Raw genomic sequence first — 10,988 nt, forward strand, 5'->3', positions numbered from 1 at the left:
GCGCCGCCGGAAGTGTGTCCCTGATTCCGGAGGACTCGTCCCACCCCCGAGGTCAGCCTCCACCAATCAAATTTCTGCTCTTTGCTCAGACGATTGACAATCAAGACACCCAATCCGGCCTGGCCCCAAATGTGGTAGGCTGCTCACTGGAGCCTTTAGTGGTTTAGTGTCCTCGTTCTTTTTTTACCTCGTTCTGTAGTGCTTTGTCCGTGGACACGATTGAGTTGGAGGTCAGCTTCCTTGGCAGCCTGCCTGCAGCTGGACAGCTGCGGTGCCCAAATAGGTGATGTCCTTGTCCTTGGTGAATCACGCAGCTGGATCTACAGGCCCATGATTTGTCCCTGTGAAACCAACTTCTGGCCCCAGCTCCTCGCGGCCTTTACCATCTCAGTAGAAGATAGGTAAACTCCGCAAACCGGAAGCTTCATACCCATGCCCCTTATGGCTGCCTGCCTTTGATACCTCCTCTTCTACCCTGAATGAGGCCTGGGTGATGACAATATGTGTCTCTGTGAGTATATTTGCACACGTGTATAAAGGTGCCCGTGGATGCCCAGAAAGGGAATCAAATCCTTTGGAGCTTGGGTCCCAAACAGTTGTGGGTGCTGATGTGGAGGCTGGGATCTGAACTCGGGTCCTCATGATTGAGCCACAAGTGCTCTTGACCACTGAGTCCTCTCTAGCTCCCTGTGTTAGGCACCGTGGTAATTTTCTCCTATATAAAAGCCAAGAGCCTACAGTTGTATTGTTTTCCTGCAGAATCCAAGATCAAGGAGTTCGCCTGGTGATCACCTCTCTCTCTCTCTCTCTCTCTCTCTCTCTCTCTCTCTCTCTCTCTCTCTCTCTCTCTCTCTCTCTCTCTCTCTCTCTCTCTCTCTCTCTCTGTGTGTGTGTGTGTGTGTGTGTCTGTGTGTCTGTGTAAATTTCTCCATTAAATATCAACTTGGTTTTTCACCACAAGGTTTTTCTGTAGCTTTGGAGCCCGTCCTGGAACAAGCTCTTGTAGACCAGGCTGGCCTCAAACTCACAGAGATCCGTCTGCCTCTGCCTCCCAGGAGCTGGGTTTAAAGGCGTGCGCCACCACTGCCCAGGCGTGAACTTTGTTCTTGCCGGCTTCCATCTCAGTGGAAGACTTTAGAAGCTTTACCTTCAAAAAAAAAAATGTAGCTGGATGTGGTGATCCTTACTGTTATCCCAGCACTGGGGAGACAGGCAGGAGGGTTGTTGCAAGTTCCAGGCCAGCCTAGGCTATGTTGTGAGAACTGTCTACACATGCACACACACCAACAGTAACAATAACATAAAACAAAAAGCAAGCAACAAAACCCAATCCCACACAAAGAACAACTAACTCACAGCAAATCCTCTTCTGTAAGCGTAACAGAAGGAAAGCGCAAATGGGAGTTGTGGCTCATTCAGAGGCTGACACAGAAGGACCAGGAATTCAAGGCCAGCCTGGGCTACATAGAAAGTTCCAGACAAGACTGAAATTCTTAAGGAGACCCTGACAACAGAGATAGAAAGGGAGGAGAATTTGGTAGGGAAAGAAGAAACAGGCTAAGTTCAGTTTAGGGGACATGGCATGTTTAATGCAACAGGTGGTAGAGTTAAAGCAACTATCAGAGTTAAGGTTTAAGGAGGCAAAGCATGCTGGGCTTTGTGAAGGAGAGTGCTTTTCCGGGATTTCAGCAGGTCCCACATGTCATTGAGTGTACAAGTGAGCCCCATAGTCACCCTCTGGAGACATGGAGAAGCTGGACAACAGAAATGGTATCACCACCATGTCCTGGGGGATTGGATCCAAAACAACTATCCTTAAGAGAAGTCAGGAAGGCGGAACAATAGTTCTTTCTCCTCAGAACATCAAGTGAAGGAGCAGAGTATGGGCATGCTGGCTAGGAAGAGGATTCGCGGTGTTTCTTCTGCAAGGAGAAGGCATTCGAGGTGGCGTGGGGCCTGACTCGGTTTCCGGTGTGGCACATCGGGGTGGGCTTAAGGAGATGGATTTAATTAGAAGGCAGTATCAGAATGTCCAGGGCACATAACTGGCACCTGCAGTGCATTGCAACAAATAGCTGTTCATGTCAACAGTCACAGGCTGATCACTGGCATACATGGAACACCTGGAAGATGCCCATGAAGATCAAAAGCCAACACGGCTCCTGGTCTTGGTGACTTAGACCTGGCATACCTATAGAAGACAACAGGTTCCAGAGATGTAAGGCTGTGGGATTCCTGGGGAGCAGCATGGTTCGGCTCCCTGGAGATGTAGCTTCCTTCACTTGGGTCGTTGGAGACCCAGTCTGGTCACTACAATCAGGAAATCTCCCTCCTCCTAGGTGTTACTCTAAGGATGTGGGCTAGGAAAGGAGGCAGCAGCATTGTGACCTCAAGGTCCTCTAATTTAAACATGTGCCCAGGACCTAGGAGAGAAGAGAAGGAGGATTGAAGACATGCATGTCTCCAATGCTGAACATGCTGATCTGCTCTGTGGGATGACCAGCTGCATGGTTTACTCAGCTTCCTCATTATAACACAAAAGCCCCTGCCACTTGCTGAGGATTTTACATATATTATTCTCTTGGCCATTCACACTAATTTTCTATTAAAATTTTTGAGGTCAGGGATATATCACACAAGGATATAAGAAATTATTACCTTGGGCTGGAGAGATGGCTCAGCGGTTAAGAGCATTACCTGCTCTTCCAAAGGTCCTGAGTTCAATTCCCAGCAACCACATGGTGGCTCACAACCATCTGAACTGAGATCTGATGCCCTCTACTGGCCTGCAGGCAGACACACAGAATATTGTATACATAATAAATAAATATTTTTTTAAAAAAGAAATTATTACCTCAGCCTGGGCGGTGGTGGCGCATGCCTTTAATCCCAGCACTCGGGAGGCAGAGGCAGGTGGATCTTTGTGAGTTTGAGTCCAGCCTGGTCTACAAGAGCTAGTTCCAGGACAGGCTCCAAAACTACAGAGAAACCCTGTCTCAAAAAAAAAAAAGGAAGGAAGGAAGGAAGGAAGGAAGGAAGGAAGGAAGGAAGGAAGGAAGGATTACCTCTTGGCCCTTTGATCAAGAATAGAATAGAATAGAATAGATCAAGAATAGGAATATTACAGAAAGATCCCATAAACTTACCCAGTTCCCCAAATTGTAACATCTACACTGTTAGGCATCTGTACTGGCCTGACCTCGGGGTATCTGCCCTCAGCTGCAGCCACTCCAATCTCTCTCTCTCTCTCTCTCTCTCTCTCTCTCTCTCTCTCTCTCTCTCTCTCTCTCTCGTCTCTCCCTGTCTCTCTCTGTCTCTCTTTTCCCTTCTCTCTTCTGCCACTCCTGTTCCCAGAGGCCAGTCTTCCCCTCCCCTCCCTTCTTTTCCCATTCACTTTCCCCCAATAAAACCCCCTCCACCTCAGCTCAGTAGGATGCCTGTGTTAACTTTTGTAGTCACCCATGCTTCCCCTCACCTCAAGCTCCCCCTAAGCCCCTGGCAATAACTAGCAGCCACTCTGAGTCCTGTCCCGATCCAGTCTCTCACCCCTTATTAATGTCATACAAGTGGACTCTGTCTACAGAATGTAACCTTTGGGGACTGGAATTTCCCCTCTCACCATAATTCTCTGGATATTCATCCTCGTGGCTCACATCACGGTTTGGTTTTTTTATTGCTGGATAGAATTCTGTCCTAAGGACATAGCAGAATTTGCTTAACCACTCACTGAAGACTATCTGGGTGACTTTTTGGATCCATAAAGCTGGTGTAGACACTCATGTGCATACGCGATGTAGAGCATGAGTCTTCAGTCCTCTGGGATACATGCGAAAGGTTGCCTATTCACAGTGCTCCAAACTGTCTCCTCAAAGCACAGGAGAGCATTGCCTTTCCCCAGAACAGCCCACGTGATGCATTATTCATTCTTCATTTCTCTGGGACAAATGTGTTAATTCCACAGTTGCTCCCAACACTTGCCCTTTGCCAGGCACTGATAGATGGGAGGACTGTATGCATAAAGTTTAAAACCAAGAAGAGATTAACTTTGACGCTGGCTCATACCCTGATCATTGAATCCCCACCAATCCAATTCTTTCTTTGTAAACTCCTATTGGTCCTGAAAGACAGAAAGCCTCTTCTAAAGTTCCAGATCTTGCTTGGACTCTGCTCCGAATCCACTTATTCCCCTCTATTAAAGCACCTGCCAGACTCTAAGGGCTGGGCCTCTGTAGCTGGGATAGAGTCAATTTCACTCTCTGTATTCCCGGTATTTAAAACAGTGCCTTGAGGAAAAATAATAAAAGATGTAATAAATGCTACAGTTAGGGTGAAGAAATGAACAGAAAGACATACAAGTAGATGGATGAATGGGTGGTGGATGAGTGCTTGGGCGGATGGATCAGTGGATAGCTTGATGCATTCAAGATAGTTACATATATGGATGGATCCGTGGGTACATGGATGTTTGTGTGACTGGATAGATGAGTGATGGGAGAATTGATGGTTAAATGGGTGGGTGGATGCGTGCATATATGCAAGGATACATACATGTATACATACATGTATACATACATGTATACATACATGAGTGACAGCTGGTTGGGGTGGATGCATACTTGTATACTGCAAGGATAATCATACATAAATACATAGATGATATGTGAATAGATGGGTGGATGGATGCATGAATGCATACAGGATGGATGGGTAGATGAGACAGACAGGCTGACTGAATTAAGACACAAAACAAATGATAAAGTTTTTAAAAGACTTATTTATTATTCATGTATACAGTATTCTGTCTGCATGTACGCTGCAGGCCAGAAGAGGGCACCAGATCTCATTACAGGTGGTTGTGAACCACTGTGTGGTTACTGGGAATTGAACTCAGGACCTCTGGAAGAGCAGTCAGTGTTCTTAACCTCTGAGCCATCTCTGCAGCCCCTAATAATAGAATTTGAAGTGTTGTGACATTGGGATGGGCTATGGGGAACACCTCAGAGGCGGGGGGGGGGGATGGTGGTTATGATTCCTGGATCTTGAAATTTGCCCACCTATTGTGGGCAAGAAGACGTGGAGGTTTAGAGAAAAGAGCAGACCTGGTCAGCAAAGGCTAACTTTCCAGAAGGACTGGGAATTTTGCCTAATAACAGTCAAGTCTAAGTAGTTTCTTCTTTTACATATATATGTACTGTGTGTGTTTTATACCTGCATGTGTGGGCACATGTGTGCATGTAGACACATATACACACATGTGTGTGTATGCATGCAGGGGCCTGAGGTTGATGCCAGTGCCTCCCTTGGTCACTCTTCTTCATTATGTGTTATGTCTTGAGGCAGAGTCTCTCACTGAACTAGGAGTCCACAGCTTCAGCTGGTCGCCGCCCTGCTCCTGGGGTTCCCTGTGTCTCAGGAGTCCACAGCTTCAGCTGGTCGCCGCCCTGCTCCTGGGGTTCCCTGTGTCCAGGTAGTCCTGAATGGTATAAGATCACAGGCTGAGCAATTTGTGAGAAAAAGTCAGTAAGCAGCACTCCTTCGTGGCTTCTGATTTAGTCCCTGCTTCCTGGTTCCTGCCCTGAGTTCCTGCCTTGATTTCCCTGGAGAATGGACTTAGAAGCAGCAAGGTGAACTAAACCCTTTCTTCTCAAAGTTGCTTTTGGGCATGGTGTATAATGACAGCAGTGGAAACCCTATCTAAGACTATATTAACAAAGTCTGACTAGGATGGGCAGCCACAAGGATAGGAGCAGACTTGACTTTGGAGGCCATGGGGTATTCTTTGTCACTGACTGGGGTGCTGACTGTGTTGACAGTTTCCCCTGCAAAGCTGGAACACTTTGGTGTCTTTATTGGGGACTTCCTTCTGCAAAGTCCTTTGTTCTCTGCAAGGGCTCTTATGGCCAGCAATTTCTGTTGCTTTATGAATGAGATCTTCAGTTGGTCTTCAAAAACCATTAGTACATTTGTTGAGAAATTTCTCATTTTTCCCTCCTCTTTTCTTTCCAGAGTTATAAAATCTAGCTTGAATTTACCAGTATAAAGGCATGACATCCATGGCAGAGGCTCATAAGCCGTGACCTAAGGCAAACTGGAAAGCGAGTGGAGATGAAGTATGAGGACTTTTCTCATGCCCTCACAGCACCCTTGTGTTATGGTAAAAAGTGCACACACAAACACACACACACACACACACACACACACACATCCCTGGTGGCATCTTCCATGTACTGCAGTGAACTCATTATGCAGGCTCTTAAATTCTGTTTGCAGGTACAGTGAAGTGCTTTAAGTGTGGACACTCAAGGGTTTCCGAGATGGCAGACATTGCCGTTCCAACAAGTTAGTTTTCTTTGTAAAAGTAAACAGCCTGCTCAAGGGCAAGTTCACAGTTACGGCGCCACTTACCGAATGTCTGAGAAATTCTTACTTCCTGTTTAGAAAAGCCACTAGAAAGGTAATTGAGAAGCAGGTCTGTGTGGCCTGGGGGAAGCTGCTGTGAGCACGGCCAGGGTGGGGGTGGGGGTGGGGGTGGGGGTAGGCTCTTAATCTCAGGTGATAAATGGTTATACACCTCATCGGCTGCTGGCTCTTCACAGGTCACCCCTGCAATAGAACTCAGGACATTTCTGTCATTTCCCATCCATTCCGATGTTCTCCATCCAGGAGGAGGAGGAAGAGGATGAGATTGCCACCCCCATCACACCCGGCGAGTTGTCAGAACACTGTGTTAGAGTTTAAGACGCTGTTTCTTCTGATTGAACCCCAAAGCAATCATCATGGTAGTACTGTTGTCCTCTGGAGGCACGTTCGTGTCCTTACCCCTGTTCCCGGGATTGTGGCCAGTTCTTAGCATCCTTGACTCTTCTCTCCCACTCTACTGGTCACGCCACCCTGCTCTGTGCTAAGCAGTAAGGACTGTAAGTCACTTCATCTAATATTAATAAAAATGATTTTAAAGTTAAAATGAGCAGGTCATGGTAGCACGTGCCTGTAATCCAGCACTTGGGTGGCACAGGCAAGAGGATCAGGAGTTAGTAGTACAAGGCTAGCCTGGGCTACACAAGACCCTATCTCAAAACTACAAGGTAAAATAGAAATTAGACAGGAAACACAAGGTTCATTTTTGTTTTAATTCTGTGTGTGGATATGTGCAAGTTAGTGCATTGGAGTGATGGGAGCGGAGGGCTGCTTCCCGTCACCCGGCAAGCTTTACCCAAAATAATTACACAGAAACTGTATTCATTTAAACACTGCCTGGCCCAGTAGTTTCAGCCTCTTATTGGCTAATTCTCATATCTTGCTTTAACCCATATTTAGTAATCTGTGTAGCATCACGAGGTGATGGCTTACCAGGAAAGATCTTAACCTGTGTCTGTCTCAGAGAGGAGAGGCATGGCGTCTGCCTGAAGCATCTGCCTGACTTTGCTTTCTTTCTCCCACAATTCTGTTCTATCTACTCCGCCTACCTAATTTTCTGTCCTATTAAAGGGCCAAGGCAGTTTCTTTATTAACCAATGAAAGTAACACACAGACAGATGACCCTTCTCCATCAGTGTACTTGCTGGGTGAGGACAGAGGTGTTGGATCCCCTGGAGCTGGAGTCACAGGTAGTTGTGAGCTGCTTGATGTGGGTGCTGGAATCAAACTCAGGTCTTCTGCAAGAGCAGTAGACACTCCTAACCTCTGAGCCATCTCTCCAGCTTATTTTTGATAAATACATTTCTCTCTTTTATTTTTTTTTAAGATTTATCACATGTGGAGTATTCTTCATGCAGGAATGCCTGCATGACAGAAGAAGGCACCAGATCTTATTACAGATGGTTGTGAGCCACCATGTGTTTGCTGGGAATTGAACTCAGGACCTCTGGAAGTGCAGCCAGTGCTCTTAACCACTGAGTCATGTCATCTTAACAGCCCTGATAAATACCTTTTTAAAAAACAAACAAACAAACAAACAAAAAAAACCCAAAAGAATGGTGAACGACGCCTTGAGGTACTATGAGAGAGGCCCCAGGGTAAAAGGCAGAAGGCCTTTTACCTCAGGTGCATTTTAGTTCCCGGATTATTCCTGGACGTGATTTCCTGCCTCCTGCCTTAAACATTTGCATTGTTTACAAGCCGTGTTTATTCGTGTTGGATGTGAGGACACAGCTATAGAACCCAGTCTGGTCAGTGTACCCTGACTCTGATATGGCCTCTGCCTTGCTTTCCCAGATGTAATCTACAGAGCGTGCCAGGCTACTATGTTTCAGTCGGTCTGTCCTGAGAGAGTTCGGTTACTATTTAGCATGTGCTTCCTGACGTCTGTGTGCATGTTTCTCTGCGCTCTCACAGCCTTCCTCGGATCACTGCCTTCTTCGTTGCGTTTGTGTGTGAAGTACACTGATCCTGAAGGGAGGCTGTCTACAGCTCGACTGCCATCCTCCCCATCCTTTCAGGTCCTTGGATCCCAGGTCTAGCAGTGAAAGTCGACACCAGGTGTGGTGCTTTGAAACCCTCCCCTAGGCTTGGGCCTTTGAGCACTTGGGCTCCAGTTGGTAGCTTTGTTGGATGAGTCATGGGGGTGTGGTGGTTTGAATGAGAATGACCCCCAAAGGCTCACATTTACATCCTTGGTTCCCAGTTGGAACTGTTGGGGAGAATTATGAGATCTCATTAGAGGTGTTTCAAAGACTCAAGCCATTCCCAGGTGGTTCTCTCTGCTTCTTGCTCTTGCACTAGAAATAGGCTGTGCCCTATTCTTATTAAAGATCATGCTTGCTAGCCGCCACACCAACGGGATGTACCAAACCTGTGGTTTTGACCTTTCTAAACCTCCTGCTCACTAACCTCAAGGTCATCTTGTAGTCCCAGGAGTGAGTGCCCCTGGCTAGGTCTGGGTGGCTCAATAAAAATTTCAAATTCATAAAGACCTTCTCTTAAGTGAGAACAGCCCAGCTACAGCAAACCCCAGATTAAATGTTTTCTCTTATAAGCTGCCTTGGCCATGGTGTCTCGTCGTGACAAGAGGAAAGACACTAGTACACTGGGAAGAGAAGAAATCCCTTTTATTGTGTTTTTAAAGACAAACAAAAAACAGGGAAAAAAAACCCCACAAACTACAAAGCTGGGATGTCACTCAGGAAAGCGCTGACCCCTGGGAAGCGGGTGGGTCACCACGGACCAGAGCAATGTCCATGAAGGGGAGCCCGGGCTGCCCTCCTCAGGCTGGACAGCTACGTGACTAGAAACAAGAGTCAAGGTGTCTGCTTCAGAAGTCCACAGAAGACTGTGGTTCTTCGTGCAGCCCCTGGCAATGAGGTGTCCCTGGGGTTTCCCCAGTTTCTGTCCCTGCCTCTCTGTATTTCTCTTTATATTGTCTCAGGGTTCATATTCCCCTTCTACACCAGTTGTGTTATGTGGCTGCTTCGTATGGTCTTAACGGATCACATATGAAATGACCCTACTTACCCATAAGGTGACAGGCTAAGAGGTATTAGGGTAGGATTTTAATGACTTGGGAACACAAATCAGTCTCCAGTTGGCAGCCAAGCTGCAGGGCTGTCTCGTTGCCTCTGGTGATACCCGGTGGAAGACGTTTTTATTTTCCTATCCTCCGCCGACCGGCCCAGCTTCCATGTTCTCAGATCCTGCCTGGCCAGCGGTACACAGCAGGACCATTACACATTCCAGCCCAGGTGGCTGTAACTCAGCCAGGTGGCCCTGAGACAGCTCCAAAAACCATCTCTAGGAGGGAGTCCTTCCCTTGGATCCCTGCCCCAGGGGCATCTGATGGAGTCACCTGTGTGACACCATTGGATCCTGGGGAAGAACAAACTGAAAGCTAGCCACCTCACTGTAGGAGGGCTTGCGTGGAGGGAGGGCGGAGGTCGTCATGCCACCGCCACACACACACACACACACACACACACACACACACACACACTTCTGGCCGGCCTCCCGCTGTGAGAGAGGACCCTCGGGATCAGCTCCTTCCAACGGGCTAGAGAAGGTACTGACCATCACCAGTAGGGGGCGCAAGAAGTCACCGTATTTCTGATTCTGCTCACTCGGGCTAATGTGTTGGTGGCTTTCACAGGGGGCTGCCCTTTGATAACATCTGCACCTGGGAACGTGGGGTCTTTATAAAAATACCATTGTCGCCGGGCGGTGGTGGCGCACGCCTTTAATCCCAGCACTCGGGAGGCAGAGGCAGGCGGATCTCTATGAGTTCGAGACCAGCCTGGTCTACAAAAGCTAGCTCCAGGACAGGCTCTAAAGCTGCAGAGAAACCCTGTCTCGAAAAACAAAAAAAAAAAAAAAAAAAAAAAAATACCATTGTCTGTGGAAAGACTTAAAGAGTCGCCTCACCAGAGAAGACAGACAAACAGCAAACACATAAAAATGTGCTTAGCAGCTTCAGCCACTGGGACAATGGAAATCAAAACCAGAGTTAAAAACCCCACACCAGCACGCAGAATGTTGACAGGATGAGAAGTTAGAACTCTTCCTGAGCTGCTGACGGTGGGGAAAGTGTCACCACAGCCAGGGGACCACAGCCTGAGTGTCCAGCAGGAAATGGATCAAGATGGTGCGGTCTACGCTGAAGCGAAAGGAAAAAGCCACACCAGTGAGACTTACAGACTAACTCCTGCTCTGTTGAAGGAGCCAGACTCAGGTGGGAGCATGCGGCATCGTGTCATGTCTATAAAAATTTGGAAAATTCAAATTATTTGGTAGTGGCAAAGGTTCACGGTTGGTTGAGGCTAGAGAGGATGGAGAGGGGCCATCCGTGGCATGACCCAGGAGCTTAAGAAGCCCAGCGGGACAATGATGTGTTCATGCAAGCTATGATCCCACGGGTGAACATGTGTCAAGTGTATCTAGGTGCCCACCCCGAAAGTGTACACTATACCTCTCAACTACACTTCAGTAGAGTTGTCAAAAATAAAAAAAAATAGGCGTTGGGAATCATCATAGAGAGGCCTCTGTTGGCAGCTGATGGAGAC

At 47.5% G+C, this 10,988-nt stretch overlaps 1 long non-coding RNA gene across 2 annotated transcripts; it reads left to right on the forward strand.

Moving 5' to 3' along the window:
* The first annotated feature begins 144 nt into the window (after window positions 1-144).
* LOC119813742 lies at window positions 145-6,901 on the forward strand. Of its 2 annotated transcripts, none has more exons than XR_005285215.1 (5): window positions 145-511; window positions 5,337-5,624; window positions 6,007-6,154; window positions 6,271-6,454; window positions 6,597-6,901. It is a non-coding gene; the product is annotated as an uncharacterized LOC119813742 (long non-coding RNA). The 2 variants fall into 2 exon arrangements; XR_005285214.1 differs by having other exon boundaries at window positions 5,341-5,624.
* The last annotated feature ends 4,087 nt before the right edge of the window (window positions 6,902-10,988 follow it).

The sequence above is a fragment of the Arvicola amphibius genome, chromosome 4, assembly GCF_903992535.2.
Source record: "Arvicola amphibius chromosome 4, mArvAmp1.2, whole genome shotgun sequence".
Taxonomy (NCBI): Eukaryota; Metazoa; Chordata; class Mammalia; order Rodentia; family Cricetidae; genus Arvicola; species Arvicola amphibius.